The 14,289-nt window shown below is 39.0% G+C and overlaps 1 protein-coding gene across 1 annotated transcript in view; it reads right to left on the bottom strand.

Moving 5' to 3' along the window:
- Nucleotides 1–14,289, bottom strand: part of LOC124169422 (G-protein coupled receptor dmsr-1-like) — a 78,839-nt gene that overhangs the window by 58,192 nt on the left and 6,358 nt on the right. The window contains exon 2 of the mRNA XM_046548015.1: nt 6,377–6,460. The gene's annotated coding sequence lies outside the window, so the exon portion shown is untranslated. The remainder of the gene's footprint in view (nt 1–6,376; nt 6,461–14,289) is intronic.

Here is a 14,289-nt window from a genome sequence, read left to right as displayed (position 1 = left end):
TCAAAGTCCGCCCATTTTGCTTTTATGTCGTGGAAACGACGCCCCGGGCGCGTAAATGATATATTTATGAGCGCCACGACTCACCTGCCCCACTCCCCTCCACCCCCCTCATACCCTGGGGATAAAAGGGACCCTGTGCCCTTAAGGAGACACTTATGTAGGTCAGGATGGCCACACCCTCCGGAAGAAAACTGGGAATTATAACTCGTGGATAAAAATCCGAGAATAGGGTAGTTTCCTTCATCAAAGAAAACGAAAGGCATTAATTGCGATTCGTTACCCACCATTAGTGTATTCATAATATACAAATTATTTGGTTTTAGAAATACCGGTTTAGACGAATGGTAGTGGTCAATTTTAACCGCATTTGAAAAAGGCCAGATTGGCGCCCATGCGATGCCACTCCACGTGACGTCACAGGGATCTAGATGCTATACGAGTAGTCAGGAGTTTTACATCGTCTGAGATTACCAATGCATGCATGATGCACAGAGCTCAGGGAAACGTCTCTCAATAATCGCCTATTAAAATTGGCTAAGGTCGGAAAGCTTCCTTCGTTTGATAGTGTATTAATAAACGTTATTTCAGCCAAGCGTTACCTGCTAGTAGCCTGCATCATAGCGGCGCTCGCACCAAGGTGGCCTCACGCGATGGCAACCGGAACCAGAATGCGTCACACGGGCTTTTACCAGCGTTCATACTTAGCTGTCGCGTTTTCGCTCGCTTGAAAATTTTCACTTTTCATTTTATTGCAAAAATAGATATCGTCGTTTAAAAATCTAAAAGCGTGAAATGCGTACTCAAGGAGTAATAACCTTTCGATTTAGGCAATAAAAAAATAATAAGAAACCACCCTATTTCATCGAGTTTCCAGAAAAAGTTCTAATTTCGTCATTTAACAAAAATAAAGAAAATAATTCAAAACAATAACTGTTAAATCATTAAATTTTGCTATTTGTTTTTATTATTCAGTGTTAAATTATTGTTCACTATTAATTGAAAACTGATTATATTTTAAACTAAATAATTTGAAACACAGTCAGTTACGGAAAATCGGTTGGAAAAAAGTTAAGTCTGGCAAGGATGATTAGCTATAAGAGGAATTATCGCAATACATGGAGGAAATATTTATTTCTTGCACCAAGGATGAAATTCGCCATAAGAAATCATTTTGCTTAGCCGGTATTCGAACCCGGATCTCCAGTCAGGTATGCTAACAGTTAAACCTTCAGCCTCCAAATGACACGCCCTTTGGTGGATCTAATCATTAAAGGGCCAAGTGTCTGATTTTGTACATTACTTTACGTCGTACCTATTATCTTAGTTAATTCCAAAATACTATTAAATTCAAATTTATCGTTGAACTTGAATTATATTTTAGAATCCAATGTTCGTAATATCAATTTGAAATATACTTAACATCCATTGCAAATATCATTTTCGAAGATAATGCTTTGATATGCCTTCAATCTTGTCTTAGTTGGGATCTAGGAATTCGAGAAAAATTTGAAACGCCATTGTCATTTCTACTCCGCCTCTCCTGTCTCCGACTTCAATCAGATTTCCAAACGCCATTAACTCACATTTCGACGGCCATGATATTGCTTCCTTCATAAGAGTACCCACCTACCACACCCGTTCGAATTCCAAGTACCCCAAACTATCAATAATTACACACTCTCTTTTCTACCTTCTTTCCGCCCTAATACATTCTCTCCCGACTTGAATTAATCCCGCTTCTTCATCAATTAAAAAGTTTACTGACTTGGCATCATCATATTTATTGTCAAACAAATTACAAATTGTCAAGGAAGTGGCCAAGTTTTTTTTTACTTTTAAAAATGAAATTTTAACCATGCATATATACTTCACTTTATTTCAAATAAAAATTGAACACATCTTGAAATAATACTTCCCGCTATATATACAGCTTCATTCTTTGAAATCACTCTGGCCATTGCAAATAAATGCTCCTTTTTTCATAAAATATGGCATTCAACCTATTCATTCCATGTGGTCTACGTTCAAATATAAACTGGAGGTCGAGAAAAAATAAATATATTTTAATAATTGATACACCGTATCTTCTGGGATCAATACACATTTAATTGACGGGTGGTAGACCTGCGTTATGTGTTTTTTTGTGTGTGGTAAGCGTGGGGTTTTGGGCGACGCCCGTCGACAGGTTCACGGCCACGCTGGCATCTTTACGGCGCCGAAAAAGAGGCGCTCGAGGCGGAGGGGTGCGGGGTGCGGGGGGGGGGGGAGGGGCAATTTATGGAAGCAAGGCGTTGAGCGATTTACGCGGTCGAGCCTCATGGTGTCACGTGGGAGGGGTGGGCAAGGCCACGTGTCTGCCTGCGTCGACCTCAGAGGCCTTTCTCTGCTGCATCTGCCGCGGGAAGGGAGACTTATACTTTCTAATACTTAGGAAGGGGCGGGTGTCCAGCTGTTTATGCTACGACGATTCCAATTGAAAGTCGCACGTTGGGATTAAATTGAAAAAAGCCAAAAATCTTTATAACCCTAAGGGAAAATCTAATGACAGCGATCGGGAAACGTTTCTTTCGCCGCTGGGACTTGAACCCGGGGCCACGGGGTGGAAAGCCTACAATGTTGCTCCCTAACCAACTTACCCTCCCCCCCTAACTTGGGGGTAGTGGGTTCGAGTCCCCCCTTGATATCCACGGCATGAGCGGTTTTTAATGTTTTTCGTCCAGACTATTAAAATGCTGGAAAGTGAGGGGATCCATCAACCTTATAGAAGTAAATATTATAATGATAATAATTATTATTTTCATAGAGTTGTTTTCTTTCTCTTGACCTCTATGTTTAACATCCATATAACAACTACATTTAACATCTAACTCAATATATAAATCAATTAATATCAACATTTAACGTCTAAAATATGCCTTGGAGTATAGGTCTAAATTATTGACTTAATCCCTCCATAAGTTGCTTCTTAAATTTTTTTAATAATAAAATAGTAAGATATTAGTGTATAATTTTATATTATTATTTATGTAAAGAAATATGTATAACAGAGCCGAAAATGTATGCTCTAGCTCCATCTATTTACTGTTCAAGTTTAAAATATGAGGCGAAAATATTTTATTTTTATTGTTATTTAATCATAAAATAAATTAAAGTTTTCTAAATACGAAACCTACTCTCAATTTTAGATGGATATTCCTTCGCCGAAAGATCGAATTTGGGAATATTTCGTAAATATCTCCCTTACCAGACAACCTAACCAATCTTCTGGTTGAATCACTCATTAAGTGATTCCACCTCCCCTCTTCCCATCACCAGATTCCATGAATTTTATTTGAGTTTTATAAGCTGTAAAAAATGAAGTTACCTTGAAAGAAATTAACTTTAGTTTTATTTATAGTTTAAAATATGCAGTTCTCGCTCTCGCCTCTAAATAAAATTGCCGACATTTGCATTTTGGTTTTATATATTATTCCACTGTGCGCCCCTCTTAAAACAATAAATATAGTGAGCCAGAATACATATTTTCAGCTCTGAATAATATGATTTTCTTTTCAAAAGTCTCGCAATGTGTGATAGCGGTGCTCCGTAGATACAGTTATTGGAGATATCTTCCGTGAAAAGTGTGTTTTGAGGCTAACAGTTCTTATCGCACCATCAAGTTCACAAGAGACATGAGGGCAGTAATTGCGTTCGAAAAATAGTATGCCGGCCACATTAATTACGAATGTTTAATTACACTAAATTGGTGCGGTTTCTTCCAGTGTAATTTGTGGAGCAAGCTTAGAAAGTTGGTGGATGTAATTTTCTATTGACTGCGAGAAAACGCTTGGATTAGCGTGTAACCTTGAGATTATGCAATCCGAAGTACGTGTAGACATCTCTTGCGTGGTCCATGCAGGCGAATTCCCCCGCATCATCAGCCCACGTTTTGAGGCTCAATTGATCAATTATTCCATCTTTGAGGTGAAATTGTTCTTTCACATTTCAGCATAGTACTAAACATAACAAACAGAACAGTACATAGCAATTTATTCGCAATAATATTGGTTGATTATTAAAAATACCTCCTGAGATACATTGCCCAATTTGGCTTAATGATAAATTTGTGAAAAAAAATTCCAAAGAGACTCCAAAAAAAAGATAGAATGCTATAACTATCACATTTCCATGAAAAAGTAATAGCGCAAACAAAACCAATGATTAACGAGGCAGTGATCTGATCGGTATTAAGGATTAAGTATTTTATGGCTTAAGGTTTTCATGGCGCATTTTTCTAGCACTTTCGACCCCTGCCAGTAAATTACATCCTGACTCCAAATCTTATATTCTCATCTGCAACGAGACTCCTCTTATTTTGAGGAATATCCTCTTTTCTTTAGGAATATCTCCTGACTATTACCTTCCTATTTCGTCCATCGTTTGTCATTCGGCTATTGAAGGAGCAAATCTCCTTAAACTCTTCGAGTTTACTGAACTTGAGTTTACTTGCACCATTACCGCACTTCCGTGAGATCTACTCGCTAAACTAACACGATTCCCGCAAATAATGCCACGAATACTTAAAATAAAAATATGGAGCTGCAATATTTTATATTCGCGAAAACCATTAAGTCGTAGTGATTAGAAATAATAGTCACACTATTTACGTTTCCATGAAAACGACAAGAGTGCATAACTTGGCAGCCGTTGTTGAATTCGTTATCATGTCTGGCGCTAACTGCCACAGTAAATAGTAACTATGGATTAACTTAATCTGTGCAAGATAAGCGTGAATGAGACGAGGCATAAAATGAATATCAGGCGGCCCATGGAGATAAAACGGATTTTTGCGAAGGCTCACTACCTCGACGAAAACATACGCTGCGGGTTATCACGATTTCCTATTTTGAAACTAAATCTTGGCCATGGTGCATTTAAATATATCAGCATACTTATGGCAAGGTAGGAATGAATTTGCGCTGTCATCACGTACAAATATTCAACATGCATGCATTAATGCAGTTTCGACCCCAAAAATATCATAATTTTAAATTCAGAATATTGGTTTTAAGGTGGAATAATAGCAGTAGGTATATAATACTTCATTCATGAATTAATAGTGATATTATTGGGATTTTTTTTGGAAAATAACAAATTTCTTCGATAATGGTAGCATGGATTTATCGACAAAACGCAAAATACTTATTATTAAACTATTATACCTGTTGAATATGTGTTATAAAGAGTATTTTAGAGATTACCCTGGCCTTCTTCTCTTCCAACTAGGACTTCCCTCTTACATTTTACAACAAGGCTTACTCCATTCCATCTAAAAATCCTATTCCCTTGCTTCCCCTCCATCGTTTACCCTCCGACACTGTTTTCAACATCCCCTATATCATCCATACCAGCTGTCTCCCTCTGTCTCACCTAGAAGCTGCGTCTCCTCACCCACCATATCCAGCACTTCGTCGTTCCTCCTCCTCTCTGTCCACGTCACCTTCTCCATTCTTTGCCACATCCACATCTTGAATGTCTTCAGTCTTTTCTTGTCCTCCTTTCCGCACTGCCAAGCGCTTCACTTCATATCAGACTCTTCCTCACCATTTCCTTCAAATGTTTACATAACCATCCTCTCATCAGCTCCATCCTGTTGTTATACCAGCTATTGACTCTTCCTGATGCCCTTGTTGCTTCATCTGTTTTCCTCTTATGCCTGCCCAAACAGTTCTGCACCTTTTCAAATTTGTGATCGCCTTACATCTTGAACTTAGCATTCCTAACTCTCAACGCTCTCCAAACCTCATATATTTGATATCCCTATGATTAATCTCCACAGTTTACTCCTTGCATCGTCTTTCTAATGCATCCACCATATCCTGCAGCCCTTTCGCTGTCTGGCTAATCAATGCCTAGTCAACCGCGAACCTAATTAATTTAAAGGAAAACCCTCCAGCATTAGCCTCCAATTTGCTCAGTCTCACTAAAAAATAAATTTTTATTGGTGAAAAATAAAATCAAAAGAGACTCCATAATACACATAAGACAGACTAGTAATGGATTCCGCATATACATCAGCAATAAATTACGTAAATAGAACTGACCATTGATTCAAGAGGTACTGATATTCTCGCTGCCATGCTGAATTACATAAGCATCAACGTTGTCCGAGAAAACTTCAAAAGATGACTGTAGTACGCTAGTATGGCCTTTATAACACTTGTTTCTTCCGAGATACACCACACGAAGTGTAAGAAATATGTAGGTATCTCCCATACCAGAGTCACGTTTAATGGTGGATCGCATGAGAGATACATTGGCCATGAAAATGGTAAACGACTTACGTCCCATCGTAGATCAGGCCTAAGTTTAGGTACGTATGGATTAGTTCACTGACCTGTCGCTGACGGCGCCACCTGCGGCGGAGACACCACCATCCGAGCGGCAACACGACCTCTGGCGACGGTGGAAGCAGCGGCAACTGGTGGGAGGAATCGAAAGTTAAACGTAAGTTAGTTGAGACTAAGTAGAATAAGTGCGATTGAATTTAGAACTGGATATTCCCAAAAAAGGAAAGTGAAAGGTTCCAGCGAGAAACTCAAGAACGAAGGGAAATCCTTTGAGTGCCAAGACCTCGAAGAATCAGAAGTTTGCGTGATAATTTAGGGCTTCGCAAAAAAAATAGTAAATAAATGAATCAAGAAGAAATCAAATCTTCGAGGGAAAATATATAAAAATGCAACTAGTTTTTATTGGAAAAAAGTTCAATAAGGAATGGAAGATGGGGATGCCGCATAGTTTGACGAAAAAACGTGGAAGGATATCATTGTGAGAAAGAAAGGCAAAATGAAATAGTAGATTCACCTGTAGCTAACGACTAAAAATTCCTTCCTAAGAGGGAGGTTCATTCAATAAAAATTTCATTCATGAAAAATTCCTCCAATAAGTTACGATTTCTGAGTATCTACGATTATTGATATTGCAAAGGTCGATAAATGAGGAAAATTCTATTCTGCTACTTCTAGAATGTCTAAAGTTGCAGTTATGAAATGGGGAAAATCCAGTGATTTGCAAAATGAAATTTAAGTAGCAGCAGCTATACAGTTATCCACTTATAACCTTCCCAAAGAGTGATGGTTACGACTGAAAAACTGTTGATTAAAGAAAAATAGTGATTCTCAGCGGAGCTACCTAGAATTTAAAGATTTTTTTCTCTTTGTATATCCTGAAAAAAACATCTTTTAACCATCTACCTAGCAATAGGCGTGACACAGGAGGTGTTAAGACACCAACCTGCAACCTACCATTCCTGTATCATTCGGGAGAGTTACGAATTCCAGTACTTTTGCGATCGGAGAAATATGTATTATTTCATCCTTTCTGCCCAATCTGTATGTTCCGGAGGGTATTACTAAACCAATCGTTGGGGAAGAGATGCGCGTACTGAATCTCACTGATAATTTATTGTTGGAGATAAAAAAAAGTATTTTTCTCGTGGTAGGTATCTCGGGATTTCCACCGGGTGACGTTCTCCATCACGGCCGACGTTTCGATGGACGACTCGTACTCGCTCTCGTACTCGTTTATCGAAACGTCGGCCGTAATGAAGAACTTGTTTCGGTGTAAACCCCGTATAACTTCCACGATACAAAACGCCGGGAAAGCCTTCGATCATTCTCAACGAATTCTTCTCCTTATCCGTTTGGCAAAATATCTCTCTTAATTCATCATTTCTAATGGAACAGGGAATATATTGAGGTTATAAATGGAAGTTCAAATGGGTAGATGATGCGAATGATTCGGAATATCTAAGAGCAGTTGGAGAGAAGAGAATTCTTATGAAAATCTTGCGTAGGATAATGAATAAATTAATCGGCCAACCAATGAGACACTATGGAATGATGAGAAATATCGTTGAGGGAGGGACAGGTGGATGTGAAGAACGGATGAGGTAGTCCGCGAAAGAGCTTGTGATGTAAAGCGTAAGAATCATGTAATCAAGTGTTAAAAGATTGGCCGTTAGAGAACTGATGTTAAACGCCATTCTAAATCAATCTCCTTTTCTTCATCATCAACTCTGTTCATTAATTCTAAGGTTGGTCTGACGCAGTTCTCCACACAATTCTCCTATCAGCTAATAATGTCACACATGCATATTTCTTCTCTCTCTATTTCTTCATTACCTGTTCCATATATTTCCATCGAGGTCTTCCTTTTCCATTTATGCCAGCAACTTGTCCATCGACTATTAAAAATAAAAGGAAGAACTTTGTGCTTTCACATTAATATTTATTCACAAAGTTACGACCATGGTTTCAACGTTAGACGTCATCATCAGGTGAACTCATCAGAAACCATGGTCGTAAATTTGTGAATAAATATTAATGTGAAAGCACAAAGTTCTTCTTTTTATTTTTAATAATGAATCGCTTTCACCAAGTTACGCCTCAAACAATCAATTGTCTATCGACAATATTGTCTTCAGTAGGCCATCATATCTCAAGAATTTCCCGTAAGCCTTAAGAATTTTAAGTCACAGCGAGATTTACATGCCAGTTGTCGGGGAAATTAATTAATCAAAATCATGAGATACAAGGGTCTAATGAAAATTCTCGTTGAAGGGGAGACAGGTGGGTGGGGAGAACAACGGATGAGCTGGACCATTTATGAGGTACACAGATCACGTGACGGAAGAATTAAAGCGTAATAATGAAAGAGGTTTACAAAGATTGGTCGATTGGAGGATTGCGTCAAAACAATCTTAGGATTGATTTCTGTCGATAATGACGATAGTGATATTCTCCGCATCGCCCTGAAGGATATTTATGGAATACGGTTCAGAAATACTTAAAATCGTGAACTTAATAAAATACAAAGGAAAGATGCGCAATTCGTCTAAAAATTGCTACGGACGTACGGACAGCGTTACGAAGATGTTAAGCGAATTCGGCTGGGAGCTGATAGATACTCGGGAAGCTGCGCGCTAGGCAAAGGCTGATTGAGCAATTCAGAATGCATGTTTTTTCAGAGCGACACAGAGAACACCGTATTAGAAACCCACTCTCTTTCCGCGTCCGGAAGAAAAGATTAACTAACAGAGAGATAATTTTCCGAATGGATAGTTATGGGAATTCGTTTATCCCCCGAAAAGAACTGACTTCAGCAAATTCTAGGCGGAACTTCGTTAGAGAATTCACTTTTTATTTGTAAACGGCTGGTGTCCTAACATCCCCTGCCACACGCCTTGGGGGTAGTATGTAGATGACAACCATATTGTGCAACAAAATCTTGGTATATATTAGGTTATATGTGCATGAAATATTGACAAGTTCATCAAGTTGAAACGTCATTGTATCCCATTTAACAAGACCATTTACAGCTGAGGAATAAAAAAAGAAAAAAACAAGAAAAAAAGAATCCACGTTCGAGTCCCCCTCAAAATTGAAAACATCCTGTAACTGTACCGTTTAAAATGGCCTTTTTTGGAATGACACAGGTTGCTCCTCAACAATCAGGTTTGAAATCTTAATGTGAGTTGTTATTTCAAGACCATAAAGGGCGGAAACTTTTCAGGTAGGAACCCTTAAGAGGAGAGGAGGAAGATTGAAAAAGTTGAGCGAGCTTGATTGAGTATTAAGATGCGAAATGGAGAACCCCCTCCTTGTTGCTTGTTTAGAGGAAGAATGAGTGAAGAGCTGAAACGAGAAAAATTCAGGTGAAAACGAAAAAAATAATAAAACGAAGGAAATTTTTTAAAGAAAATTTGCTCGAATATTTGGAAATACGCTGTTTTTATTATTCATTACTGAGTGAAGGTTGAAATAATGGAACTTCCCATTGAATATGTTCTCGAGATTGCATTTGAAAATGACACTTTTTTCTGATTTATAGATATGATTGATATTTTAAGGCGTCAGTTGATTTATTGCTTCATTTTATTGTTCATTCTTATGTCTTCATGTTTATTCTTAATCAATAATATTACAAACTGATCAGCAATCGTTGCTCTCAACAATCAAATCAAATATCCTCCTGGAATACGTAGATGCAAATGGCAGAAAGCTTTTTCGTGTTTTTGACCGTGTTGCACCAATTTTTAAAATCTGAAAAAAATAGGATTATACTTTACAGTAGGGATAACAACATATATTTTCTCGGCGTGTCTATTGTTTCCTAAAGTTTTTAATTTAATTTTGAAATTTTCGAACTTTTGTAAAAGTTTAGCTAACAGTAAATAATTTCGAAAAAAATCAGGATGGTAGAGCGTAATTGTATTTACATTCTAAAATGAAGAAAACGATTTTACAAAAATAAAAACTGGAGATATTGTTAAAAAACTAAAAACCGTGTTTCAATTTTTTTGGGGTTATTATCCATTGTTGAGGCCTGAAAATTTGGGGAAACATAATTTTGGATGCACTTTAAGTGTATATTTTTATTTTTCAAAATATCTGGTGGCACTTTTCACGATCTTAACCTGCCAGACCCTTTCTCATTCACATGATTTTAGGCAGCGTTTTCTACGGCACATTTTACCGGACTGTTCGATAAACAGGGAAATACTTATTAGAATGTAAGTACGAGGCGTGTCCGTAAAATAAGTTCCACGAATTTTTTTCACATAAAAAAACTGGTTTAATTGCAAAGAAAAGTACATTTTTGGATAGTTCAGTCTTTCTTTTATTTTTCTACATAATCGCCGTTGCGTTCTATGCACTTCTGCATTCGAGGCACCCACTTCTTCAAACCAGAGTCATAGAACTCTGCCGCCTGTCCGTGTAGAAAACTAACAACCGCATTTTGCACCTCTTCATCTGTCTGGAATTGGGTTCCGCCAAGGTTTTTCTTCAACTCGGGGAAGAGATGGAAGTCACTTGGTGCTAAGTCTGGGCTGTAGGGTGGGTGAGACACCATTTCCCATCCAAATCTTTCGATGAGGGCTGTGGTTCGATTGGCGGTGTGCGGTCGGGCTTTGTCATGGTGAAAACGCACTCCTTTTGTCAGCATTCCTCTTCTCTTGTTCTGAATTGCACGTCTAAGATTTTTCAAGGTCTCACAGTACCGGTCAGCATTGATTGTGGTCCCGCGAGGCATAAACTCGCACAACAATACGCCCGTTCGATCCCAAAAAACGCTAGCCATGATTTTCCCGGCAGACAGGATTTGTTTGAACTTCTTTGCTCTGGGCGAAGAAGGGTGCTTCCACTGCTTCGATTGCTCCTTTGTTTCCAGTGTGGTGTAGTGTACCCAGGTCTCGTCACCAGTAACAATAGAGTCCAAAAATTCCTCTTCGGTTGTTCCGTGAAAAGCGAGAAATTCTTGGGCCGCTTCAACCCGCTGCCGCTGGTGGTCTGCAGTGAGCATTTTTGGTACCCATCTTGCGCAGACCTTTGAATAGCCTAAATGTTCAGTCAAAATCTTGTCAATTGTGGTTTTGCTGACCTCCGGAATCTTTTCGCACAGCTCCCGAACTGTAATCCGTCGATCTTCAAGCATTGCCGCCTCGACTTTGGCAATTGTTTCGTCGGAAACTGATGGCCGCCCTGCACGGGCTTCGTCGTGGACGTCTGTTCGGCCATTTTTAAAGTCCCTGACCCATCTGCGCACCATCCCGGAGCTCATACACTCTTCTCCATACACTTGACAAAGCTCTTCGTGAATTTCCTTCGCCGATTTCTTCTTAGAGGCCAGGAAACGAATAACAGACCGCAACTCGCAGCTGGCGGGAGACGCAAGAGGAAGCTCCATCGCTGACGGCTGCTGAGCCAATACCAAACGTCGCATTGACGCTGGCTTGGTGAGGGCTTGGAGTGAGGGAACCAAACAAACTGCCTTTGTTGCATGGTCGCGCATAGAAACAATCCTAGCGCCAGCGGCAGCCCGTGGAACTTATTTTACGGACAAGCCTCGTATCACCATCGTGAGTTATTAATCCAAATGTTGGTTTGATACAGCTCTCCTTTCAATTATCTTACCGGCTAATCTTTAAACGCCTCTATTTTTATTTTACGTCTCCTCTTATATATCCTCCTCCTCAATCTAGGCTTTTAAACTTTCGTCGTCATCTTGATATTTCCAGGGTGTATCCCTTTCACAATATTTGCCTATAACTAAAGTATAAACATTTTAAAAGTAAAAGCATCGTCTCCAAAAGAGTTTCTGGCTTTACGAGGTAGAAATAATTTGTCCATTGCAATTATAACGGTAATAGTAACTTTCCTAATACTATATTTACAAAAAAGCAAAGCATTGCAGATCAAGATGCAGGTATGGTTGAAAAAAAAATTAGTGGAGAGTTACAATAACGGTTTTATTTTAAATGCACATAGGTAGACAGCAGAGAACATACGAGTATAATAATAGACGAAAACGAAATAGGTAATTTTTATTGTCCATGTCTTATCATATGGCATCATCCTCATTGGAGACAACAAAAAACAATTGCCTTGTATTCTCGCTCCAAGCATTCCAGAGATAAGATGCAGTTTCGGTCACATTTGAAACTGAATAGAGGAATACATTCAAAAATTTTGTTTTCATTTTCCACTATTAGCAAATTTTGATAAATATGTTAGCGTTTGATTTTTATTAGTTCAAAATTAGAGTTTCTGTGGCTCATTTTATATTGTGACGTCGTTCAGGCCACATTATTGTTTGCGTTTTTGCCAAATATGACACCGAAGTTTGCGATTGAAATAACGAAATGTTGCTTTTTATCGATTTATTTAAAAAGGGGAAAACCCGCGTCTTAAAAGCATGAATATTCGGCATTTTTGGTTCGCTCGTCCTCCGTTGGATTAAGGCGGCGTTGGTATCGGCTTCGCTTTGCCTATTCGGGTGCACTGAAGGGTGATGGGGTTCATATTCATCTCTTGCGGTTAAATTGCCGGCACTGGGGCTCCTCTGGGCCGATAGGAATTTTCGGCGCACTATATACGCGATGAGAGAGGCATTCAGAATATTTGGGAGCCTTACGAGGCAGGATTAATTCCTGAGCTGCACTGACTGCTCAACGACGGGAAGCAAGTGTCTCATACACGTTTGCTTCGAAAAATCATGCAGTTAGCTGGTTCGCAGCTCACCATGTGATTGTGTTATTGCGTATTAGGTATAGCAAGTGCCGTTGCAACATCTAGGACTCTTACCCCAACGCGTTGGGGTAAGAGTCCTGGGGCAAGTGTCCGCATGAGGGCCCTTGCCCCACGGGCGCTGACTCCTGCCCCACTTTATAGGATTGCTTTTTCTATGACTTCATAGTTTCTATTACAAATATCTCATTTACTTTTTTGATAGCTGTATTGAAAGAAAATACGGAACTGTAAGAGGAAAAGAACGAGAAGGAAAGCATTAGGATAACAAATTTTGGATGTACTTGGCTATAATGAGGAGGAGCAATGGAGAACCCATACTTACTATTGCAGCTGGCCTAGAAATTGATTTCCTCTGAGTGTTAAGACAGTATGAGGAATAGAAAATATATCATTTAATTATCGGGAACTGGTAAAATACTACCTAAATTCAGAATTTAGAGTGCGTTATATCCGTAGATATGCATCATACTGCCCATTCTTGTCCAAAATACCCGTGTAAGAAAGCGTTTGGTCCCGAGAAAGTGTTTTGAAAAATGAGCTTGCAGATGGAACACCTCCAGGAACTCTTTCGCTAATGAATAATTCGGGATTCATCAATTCAAGCATTTATATTGACTGGCCGAAAAGTTATAAGGAAATGCAAAACTCTCCATGTTGATGATCCAGTCTGGCTTATTTTAGACAACTATTCCTCCCATTTTTTCCTCCCAATTATAGAATAGAAATTTGTCAGACTCACTTCATCCACGTAATATGTTTACCATCTCATAGCTCACACAAACCTCAGCGAGTAGATGTATATTCTTTGGCCCTTTGAAATGTTTTTACATTTGTGAGTGATGAATAAATGACATCCACTCCCGAAAGAGGAATCACCCAGTTCCAAGTAGATATGTTGTTTAGGAGGGCCTATGAGAAAGCAGCAACTGTCGGATATGCAGCTGAGGGACATTCGTATTATTTCTCATTTGGTCTATTCAGTTTTAGTGAGGTTGATTTCCTGCCTTCGTTGGTTACAGACAAGTTGAATCAATATCAAGGAGGAGGTGAAATGGAAAAAAAGGAACTTCAGGGAGAGCAAATGAACATAGAAGGCGGTGAAGCTTTTCATCCCTCAAATATTCCTCCCTTAACTCTCCTGCCACATTCATGTCCATTCGATCCTCTTCAACCTTGCACCTCTGACAATACTTTGCCTCGCAGACATCGGGAAGCACGT

The sequence above is a fragment of the Ischnura elegans genome, chromosome 12, assembly GCF_921293095.1.
Source record: "Ischnura elegans chromosome 12, ioIscEleg1.1, whole genome shotgun sequence".
NCBI lineage: Eukaryota > Metazoa > Arthropoda > Insecta > Odonata > Coenagrionidae > Ischnura > Ischnura elegans.
Note: the sequence above shows the minus strand (reverse complement) of the source record. Positions and strands in the feature narration are given on the sequence as shown.